The sequence below is a fragment of the Vulpes lagopus genome, chromosome X, assembly GCF_018345385.1.
Source record: "Vulpes lagopus strain Blue_001 chromosome X, ASM1834538v1, whole genome shotgun sequence".
In the NCBI taxonomy this organism is placed as follows: Eukaryota; Metazoa; Chordata; class Mammalia; order Carnivora; family Canidae; genus Vulpes; species Vulpes lagopus.
The window spans coordinates 79,533,909-79,543,565 of NC_054848.1; the positions used below are offsets into that span (position 1 = coordinate 79,533,909).

Below are 9,657 nucleotides of genomic sequence, written 5' to 3' on the forward strand. Positions count from 1 at the left end.
TTTTTGAACTTGGCCACAGCAACTTCTTGCAAGATATGTCTATGAAGGCAAGGAAACAAAAGCAAAAATGAACTATTAGGACTTCATCAAGATAAAAAGCTTCTGCACAGCAGAAGAAACCATCAATAAAACTAAAAGACAACCTACAAAATGGAGAAGATATTTGCAAATGACCTATCAGATAAAGGGCTAGTTTCCAAAATCTATAAAGAACTTATTAGACTCAACACCCAAGAAACAAGCAATGTAATCATGAAGTGGGAAAAAGACATGAACAGAAATTTCACCAAAGACTACATACTCATGGCCAAGGAGCCTATAAGAAAATGCTCTGCATCACTTGCCATCAGGGAAGTACAAATCTAAACCACACGAGATACCACCTCAAACTAGTGAGAATGGTGAAAGTTAACATGACAGAAAAAAACAAATATTGGAGAGGATGTGGAGAAAGGGGAACCTTCTTGCACTGTTGGTGGGAATGTGAACTGGTGCAGCCACTCTGGAAAACTGTTGGAGGTTCTTCAAAGAGTTAAAAATAGAGCTACCCTATGACCCAGCATTGCACTACTGAGGATTTACCCCAAAGATACAGATCCAGTGAAAAGCCGCGACACCTGCACCCCAATGTTTATAGCAGCAATGTCCACGGTGGCCAATCAGTGGAAGGAGCCTCAGTGTCCATTGAAAGATGACTGGATAAAGAAGATGTGGTATATATGTAGAATGGAATATTACTCAGCCATTAGAAATGACGAATCCCCACCATTTGGTTTGACGTGAATGGAAATGGAGGGTATTATGCTCAGTGAAGTAATTCAATCAGAGAAGGACAATCATATTGTTTCACTCATATGGGGAGTATAAAAAATAGTGAAAGGGATTATAAAGTAAATGAGATAAAATGAGTGGGAAAAATCAGAGAGGCTGACAAAACAGGAGAGACTCCTAACTCTGGGAAACGAACAAAAGATAGTAGAACGGGAGGTGGGCAGGGGGCATGGGGTGACTAGGTAACAGGCACTGAGGGGGGCAGTTGTTGGGATGAGCACTGGGTGTTATAGTATATGTTGGCAAATCGAACTCTGGTAAATACATATACAAAAAATATATACAAAAAATTTAATAAAACCAGTGGGACTTGGAACCTTGGAAATAAAAAATAAAAATGAGGGGATGGAGAACTATCTATTATGCTAATGCATGTCAAAAGAAAGCTGGAGTAGCCATATTTATATCAGACAAACTAAATTTTACAACAAAGCCTGTAACAGGAGATGAAAAAGGGCATTAATTTCATAATCAATGAATCTATCCAACAAGAAGATCCAATAATTATAAATATTTATGATCCCGACTTGGGAGCACCCAAATATATAAATCTACTAATAATAAACATAAAATCATTGATACCAATACAATAATATAGAGGATTTTTTAGTGCCAATTTTAAATACAATTTTATTTAAGACATTGCATTTTCCACTTAACAATACAGTGCTTATAAAGTGCAATGTTTATTTCCTTTCCCTGTGCACATATTCCATATTCAAATATGAAGAATGCCCAGTATCTTTACTATAGCAGCTTGACTTTAAATCTGCAATGGAATTTGCTACAAATTTGGGTCCTTCAAATGTATGGAACAATATTAGACCTGTCATCAGGTTGGCTTAATCAACCTCTTTAATGGTAGGCCCAGAGGAGCCCCACCAGAGGGAGGAGCTCCACCACCAGGAAAGCCTCCAGGCATTCCTCCTGGCATGCCTCATGCACTCTGGTATAGCTTCGTAATGATGGGGTTGCAAAATTTCTCCAGATCTTTCCACTGATGTTCAAATTCTTCCTTCTCTGCAGTCTGGTTCTTATCGAGCCAGTTGATTTCATTGCACTTGTCAAGAATCTTCTGTTTGTCTTCATCATTGATTTTGCCCTGAAGTTTTTCATCTTCAACAGTTACTTTCATGTTGAATGCATAAGACTCAAGTGAATTCTTGGAAGATATCTTGTCTCTCTGCTTCTCATCTTCCGCTTTGTACTTCTCAGCTTCCTGGACCATGCGCTTAATGTCCTCCTTACTCAAGTGGCCCTTGTCATTAGTGATGGTAATCTTGTTCTCTTTTCATGTGCTCTTGTCCATAGCAGACACATTGAGGATACTATTAGTAACAATATCAAAAGTGACTTCAATATGAGGAACGCCACAAGGAGCTGGAGGTATGCCTGTGAGTTCAAACTTGCCAAGTAAGTTGTTATCCTTGGTCATAGCATGCTCAGCCTCATAGACCTGAATAAGCACACCAGGATAGTTGTCAGAGTAGGTAGTAAAGGTTTGTGTCTGCTTGGTAGGAATGGTAGTATTGTACTTGATTAGCACAGTCATGACTCCTCCAGCAGTTTCAATACCATGAGAAAGTAGGGTGACATCCAATAGCAGCAAATCTTGAACATTTTAAGATTTGTCACCAGAAAGAATGGCTGCCTGGGCAGCTGTACAATAATCAACAGCCTCATCAGGGTTTATGCTCTTATTCAGTTCCTTTCCATTGAAGAAATCTTGCAGAAGTTTCTGAATCTTGGGGATATGGGTATAACCACCCACCAAAACAATATCACGGATCTGAGACTTGTCCAGCTCAGCATCCCAAAGAGCTATCTCTACAGGGTCCAGGGTGCCACAGAACAGGTCAGCATTTAATTCTTCAAACTGGGCACGAGCAATAGAGGTATAGAAGTCAATTCCTTCATACAGAGAATCAATCTCAATACTGGCCTGGGTGCTGGAAGAAAGTGTATGCTTAGCCTGTTCGCACGCAGTATGGAGACAACGGACTGCCCTCTTGTTTTCGTTGATATCCTTCTTGTGTTTGCGCTTGAATTCTGCAATAAAATGGTTGAACATTCAGTTGTCAAAGTCTTCTCCACCAAAGTGGATGTCTCCAGCTGTGGACTTGACCTCAAAGATTCCATCTTCAATTATAAGGATTGACACATCAAAAGTGCCACCTCCTAAATCAAAGATCAACACGTTCCTTTCAGCTCCAACCTTCTTGTCTAAGCCATAAGCAATAGCAGCAGCATTTGGCTCATTGATGATTCGAAGTACATTGAGACCGGCAATATTTCCAGCATCTTTGGTAGCCTGACGCTGAGAGTCATTGAAGTATGCAGGTACTGTGACAACTGCATTGGCAACAGTCTTTCCAAGGTAGGCCTCTGCAATTTCCTTCATCTTTGTCAGAACCATGGAGGACAACTCCTCTGGATAGAAACTTTTTGTCTCCCCTTTGTATTCTACTTGGACCTTAAGCCTGCCAGCATCATTCACCACCATGAAGGGCCAATGCTTCATATCAGATTGGATGACAGCATCATCAAATCTACATCCAATCAGGCACTTGGCATCAAAAACCGTGATGGTGGAGTTCATTGCAACTTGATTCTTCGCAGCATCACCAATCAATTGTTCGGTGTCAGTGAAGGCAACAAAACTTGGAGTGGTTCAGTTTTCCTGATCATTGGCAATTATTTCCACTTTCGCATGCTGGAAGACACCCACGCAAGAGTAGGTGGTGCCAAGATCGATCCCAACTGCATGTCCCTTTGACATAGTTGCTTCTGTATGGGCCAGCTCGGCTCAAGGAGAGAACAGCCATCTGCAGATCTGGCACAGTGTTCAATGAGAGAATAGTAGAGGATTTTAACACCCCTCTTATAGCAATGGAGAGATCATCTAAGCAGAAGATCAACAAGGAAACAAGGGCTTTGAATGACACACTGGACTAGATGTACTTAACAGATATATTCAAAACATTTCATCCTAAAGAAGCAGAATACACCTTTTCGAGGGCACATGGAACATTCTCCAAAATAGATCACAAACTGGGTCACATATCAGCCCTCAACCAGTACAAAAAGGTCAGGATCATACCATGCATATTCTCAGACCACAACCCTATGAAACTTGAATTCATCCAGAAGAAAAGATTCAGAAAAATCTCAAACACATGGAGGTTAAAGAGCATCCTACTAAATAAAGAATGAATGGGTTAACCAGGAAACTAAAAAAGAAATTTAAAAAAATAGAAGCAAATTAAAACTGAAAACACAACTGTCCAAAACCCTTGGGATGCAGCAAAGGCAGTCATAAGAGGGAAATATATTGCAATACAGGCCTAACTCAAGCAGGAAAAGTCTATAGTACACAACCTAACCTTACAAGGAGCTAGAAAAGGAACAGCAAATAAATAAAGCCTAAAGCCAGCAGAAGAGGGGAAATAATAAATATTAAAGCAGGAATAATTGATATAGAAACAAACAAAATAAAACCAGTAGAACAGATTAACAAAACTAAGTTTTTACTAATTTACTAAGTGTACTTAACTAATTCTTTGAGATAATTAATAAAATTCATAAATCCTTAGCCAAACTTATCAAAAAGAAAAGAGAAAGGACCCAAATAGATAAAATCATGAATGAAAGAGGAGAAATCACAACCAACAACACAAAGATACAAACAATTATAAGAGAATACTAGGAAAAATTTACGCCAACAAAGTCGCAACCTGGGAGACATGGACAAATTCCTAGAAAACCTACAAACTACCAAAACCGAAACAAGAAGAAACCGAAATTTGAACAGAGCCATAACCAGAAAAGAAATTGAATCAGTAGTCAAAAATCTCCCAACAAGTAAAAGTCCTGGGCCAGGTGGCTTCCCAGGGGAATTCTACCACACATTTAAAGAATAGTTAATACCTATTATCCTAAAACTGTTCCATAAAACAGAAATGGAATGAAATCTTCCAAACTCACTCTATGAGACCAATGTTACCTTGCATCCAAAACCAAAGACCCCACTAAAAAGGATAATTACAGGCAAATATCACTGATGAACACGGATGCAAAAATTCTCAATAAAATACTAGCAAATCAGCAAATTGAATTCAACAGTACATTAAAAGAATTAATTTACCGTGATTAAGTGGGATTTATTCCTGGACTGCAGGGACGTTCAATATTCTAAAATCAATTACCTTGATACGTCACATTAACAGGATAAGAACCATATGATCCTTTTAATAGATACAGAAAAGGCATTTGACAAAGTACAGCATCTTTTCTTGAAAAAAGCCCTGAACAAAGTAGGAATTCAGGGAACAAACCTCAACATTATATAGGCCATATACAAAAAGACCACAGCTAATATCATCCTCAATGGGGAAAAACTGAGAGCCTTTCCCCTACAGCCAGGAACAAGACAAGGATGTCCACTCTCACCATTACTATTTATCATAGTGCTGGAAGTCTATGTTATACAACAAAAAGAAATAAAAGTCATCCAAATTGGCAAGAAATAAGTCAAATTTTCAATATTTGCAGATGGCATGATATTCTATGAAAATCTGAAAGATTCCTTAAAAAAAGGCTAGAACTCATACATGAACTCAGCAAAGTCACAGGGTATAAAATCAATATGCAGAAACCTGTTGCATTTCTACACACCAATAACAAAACAGCAGAAAAAGAAATCAAAGAATCAATCCCATTTGCAATTGTACCAAAAACTATAAGATACCTAGGAATAAACCTACCAAAAGAGGAAAAAATTCTGAACACTGAAAACTCTAAACTATTTATAAAAGAAATTAAAGAGGACACAAGGAAATGGAAAGATATTCCATTCTCATGGACTGGAAGAACAAATACTGTTAAAATGCTTATACTACCCAAAGCAATCTGCACTTTTAATGCAATCCTTATCAAAATACCATCAGCATTTTTCATAGAACTAGAACAAACATTCCTAAAATCTGTATGGAACCACAAAAGACCCCAGACAGCCAAAGCATTCTGAAAAAGAAAAAAACTGGAGGCATCAAAATTCTGGACTTTAAGCTATATTACAAGGCTGTAATCATCAAGACAGTATGGTACTGGCACAAAATCAGATACATTGATCAATGGAACAGAATGGTCCTGAAATGGACCCACAACTATATGGTCAACTAATCTTTGACAGAACAAGAAAAAATATCTAATGGAAAAAAGTCTCTTCAACAAATTATCTTGGGGAAACTGGACAGCAACATGCACATGAAATGGAATGAAATGAACATGAAATGAATGAAATGCACATGAAATGAATGAAACTGGACTACTTTCTTACACCATACACTTATAAATTCAAAATGGTTAAAACCTAAATGTGAGACAGGAAATCATCAACATCCTAAAGGAGAACATTAGCAGCAACTTCTTTGTCCGCAGTCAGGCATAGCAACTTCTCACTAAACATGCTGCTGGTGGCAAGGGAAAGAAAAGCAAAAATGAACTATTGGGACTTCACCAATATATAAAGCTTCTGCTCAGCAAAGAAGATAATTAACAAAACTAAAAGGCAGCCTTTTGAATGGGAGAAAATATTTGCAAATGACATATCTGATAAAGAGTATCAAAAAACTATAAAGAACTTATCAAATTCAACACCCCAAAACCAAATAATCCAGTTAAGAAATGGGCTGAAGACATGAATAGGTATTTTCCAAAGAAGCCACACAGATGGCTTACAGCCCTATGAAAAGATGCTCAGCATCACTTATCATCAGGGAACTATAAATCAAAACCACAATTAGGTACCACTTCACATCTGTCAGAATAGCTAAAATTAAAACACAAGAAGCAACAGATGTTGGCAAGGATGTGGAGAAAGGAGAATCCTCTTGCACTTTTAGTGGGAATGCAAAGTGGTGCAGTCACTCTGGAGAACAGTATGGAGGTTCCTCAGAAAGTTAGAAATAGAGCTACCCTATGATCCAGCAATTGCACTACTAGGTATTTATCCAAAAGACACAAAAACACAGATTTAAAGGATTACTGCACTGATATTTTTGGTAGCATTATCAACAATAACTGTACTATGAAGAGTACAAATGTCCATCAACTGAGGAATAGAAAAGATGTGGCGTAAAATTACAGTAGAGTATCACTTAGCTATCAAAAAGAATGAAATCTTGCCATTTGCAATGACATGGATGGAGCTAGAGTGTATTATGCTAAGTGAAATAAGTCAGTCAGAGAAAGACAAATACCATATTATCTCACTTATATGTGGAATTTAAGAAATAAAACTGATGAGCATATGGGAAGGGGGAAAAGAAAAAAGGAGAGAGGGAAACAAACCATAAGAGACGCTTATCAACATAAAACAAACTAAGGGTTGATGGAGGGAGATAGGTTAAGGATGGGTTAGATGGGTGATAAGTATTAAAAAGGGCACCTGTTGTTATGAGAACTGGGTGTTGTATGTTTAAGTGATGAATCACTGAATTTTACTCCTGAAACCAATATTGCACTGTATGTCAACGAATTAAAATTTAAATAAAAAATAAAGATACCTTAAAAAATCGGGATCCCTGGGTGGCGCAGCGGTTTGGCGCCTGCCTTTGGCCCAGGGCGCGATCCTGGAGACCCGGGATCGAGTCCCACGTCGGGCTCCCGGTGCATGGAGCCTGCTTCTCCCTCTGCCTGTGTCTCTGCCTCTCTCTCTCTCTGTGACTATCATAAATAAATAAAAATTAAAAAAAATAAAGCTGCTAAAAAAAATCAATATATTTTTGAATTTGCATATTGGTCAACAATTATATGCAAATATCTTAATTTCTCTCTTGAGTGAAGTTTAATACAGAGCCACAGGTAATCTATAAATACATCTTTTGTAATAAAATTAAAACCATTATTACAGACATACGTATAAAAGGTACTTTTAAACTTTGAAAGACATTTGCTGTAAAATTATTGTAGTTTTATTGTAAGTGTATAATACCACCAGCAGTGTGCTTTTTTCTACATACTTTAAGTATTAAAGTTTAAGTATTAAGTTTATTTTTAATGCTAGTATAAGGGATAGGCAAACATTAATTTTATATCATTATTTGCACATGCATATTTAGAGGTTTAATGAGGATAATCAGGGTGCCAGAGTGGCTCAGTGGTTGGGTGTCTGCCTTTGACTCAGGTCCTGATCCTGGGATCCTGGGATCGAGTCCCACATCGGGATCCCCGCAGGAAGCCTGCTTCTTGGTATGCCTATGTCTCTGCCTCTCTGTTTCTCTCATGAATAAATAAATAAAATCTTTTAAAAAATAATGAGAATGATCATCTCCCTCCTTTTATACTTAAAACTAAAAAATCTTAGACATAATATAACAAATAAGAGGGGGAAAAAGCTGATCATTGGAAAGTAGAAGACAAATTGACTAGGGAAGTTGGGATTTAAAGGACACAACAAGTGAGGTACTTTAGTTGCCTTATTGCTTCCCATATGCACCAGACAGTCATTGCAAAAGCATCCAACTCTGAAACACCAACAAGCGCAGACAAAAATAAACATAAGTTCAAAGAAAAGACTATCCCTCCTGGCCAGGCCATAGATAAGTATGGCTTAACAACAGAAAAAATTTTTGACAATACTCACGCTATTTCAGTGAAACACAATGAGAAACCACCTTCATTCCCACAGTTCCTGTTCAGTGGGGTGACAGGAAGCGGATTGTCCATTCTACTTACCTACCCTCTGAAATTAGTTGTACTCTGATTTTCCCACCTGATGGTGTCAGTGAGGTTGGTCAAGAAGTTAATCCATGCTCTACCTGGCAGAAACAGGCAGCACTATGATTCCTCAGCCAGTTGGTGGAAGGTCTAGCAGGCAGCTAATTTTCTATCTTCGTTCCCTGCAGAAATAAGTAGTGCTCTAGTACATCTGCCAAGGCACACTGACAACAAATGGTGACCAGAGTCTCCAACCCCACCTGGCATCAACAATGCTGAACAAGACAATGTAAGTCAGAAGTAGTAAGCATTCTTCTCTCTCCATCCCTGAGGACATTGGGGTTCATTGGGGAGCTAAACCTCCATATCCACCCAGCAGCAACAAGAATGAATAAGAATGTATAAAGCAGAGCTTGTTAGCAACCCTGTCCTCTCTGGTGTTGGTGAGGCCCAGCATGTATCTCTGTTCCTGTGTCACCCATCTGCAATAAGTATGAGTCAATGCCCCACTTTTGCAGAGTGGTGTTGGTAAAATTGAGGTAGAAGCTGAACATACATATAGCCTGAGCCTTACACTACACCTCAACAGGGTGAGAGCCTACTAAAAATTAAGATGAAACAGGATACAAAGTCTCATAATATGTAAGATATCCAGGATACAGCTGGAAATCATTCCAAACATACCACGAACCAGAAAAAAACACAAAACAGATAATAGATAATACACAGAGCCAACACCAAGAGAATGAGCTGTTGGAATTATCTGAGAAGGATTTAAAGTAGCCATCACCTGGGTGGCTCAGTGGTTGAGCGTCTGCATTCAGCTCAGGGTGTGATCACGGAATCCTGGGATGGAGTCCCGCGTGGGGTTCCTGCAGGGACCCTGCTTCTCCCTCTGCCTATGTATCTGCCTCTCTCTGTATCTCGAGTGAATGAATGAATGAATGAATGATTAAATATCTTTTAAAAAGCCATCATAAAAAGGCTTGAACAAGCCACTAAAAATAGTCTTAAAACAAATGAAAACAAAGAGACTCCCAGTAAAGAAATAGAAGTCACATAATAGAACAAAACATAAATTTTAGAAATGAAAACACAATAATTGAA

At 38.3% G+C, this 9,657-nt stretch overlaps 1 pseudogene; it reads right to left on the minus strand.

The window, feature by feature from the left end:
- Nucleotides 1–1,592: 1,592 nt before the first annotated feature.
- Nucleotides 1,593–3,610, minus strand: LOC121483072 (annotated as a pseudogene).
- Nucleotides 3,611–9,657: the final 6,047 nt, after the last annotated feature.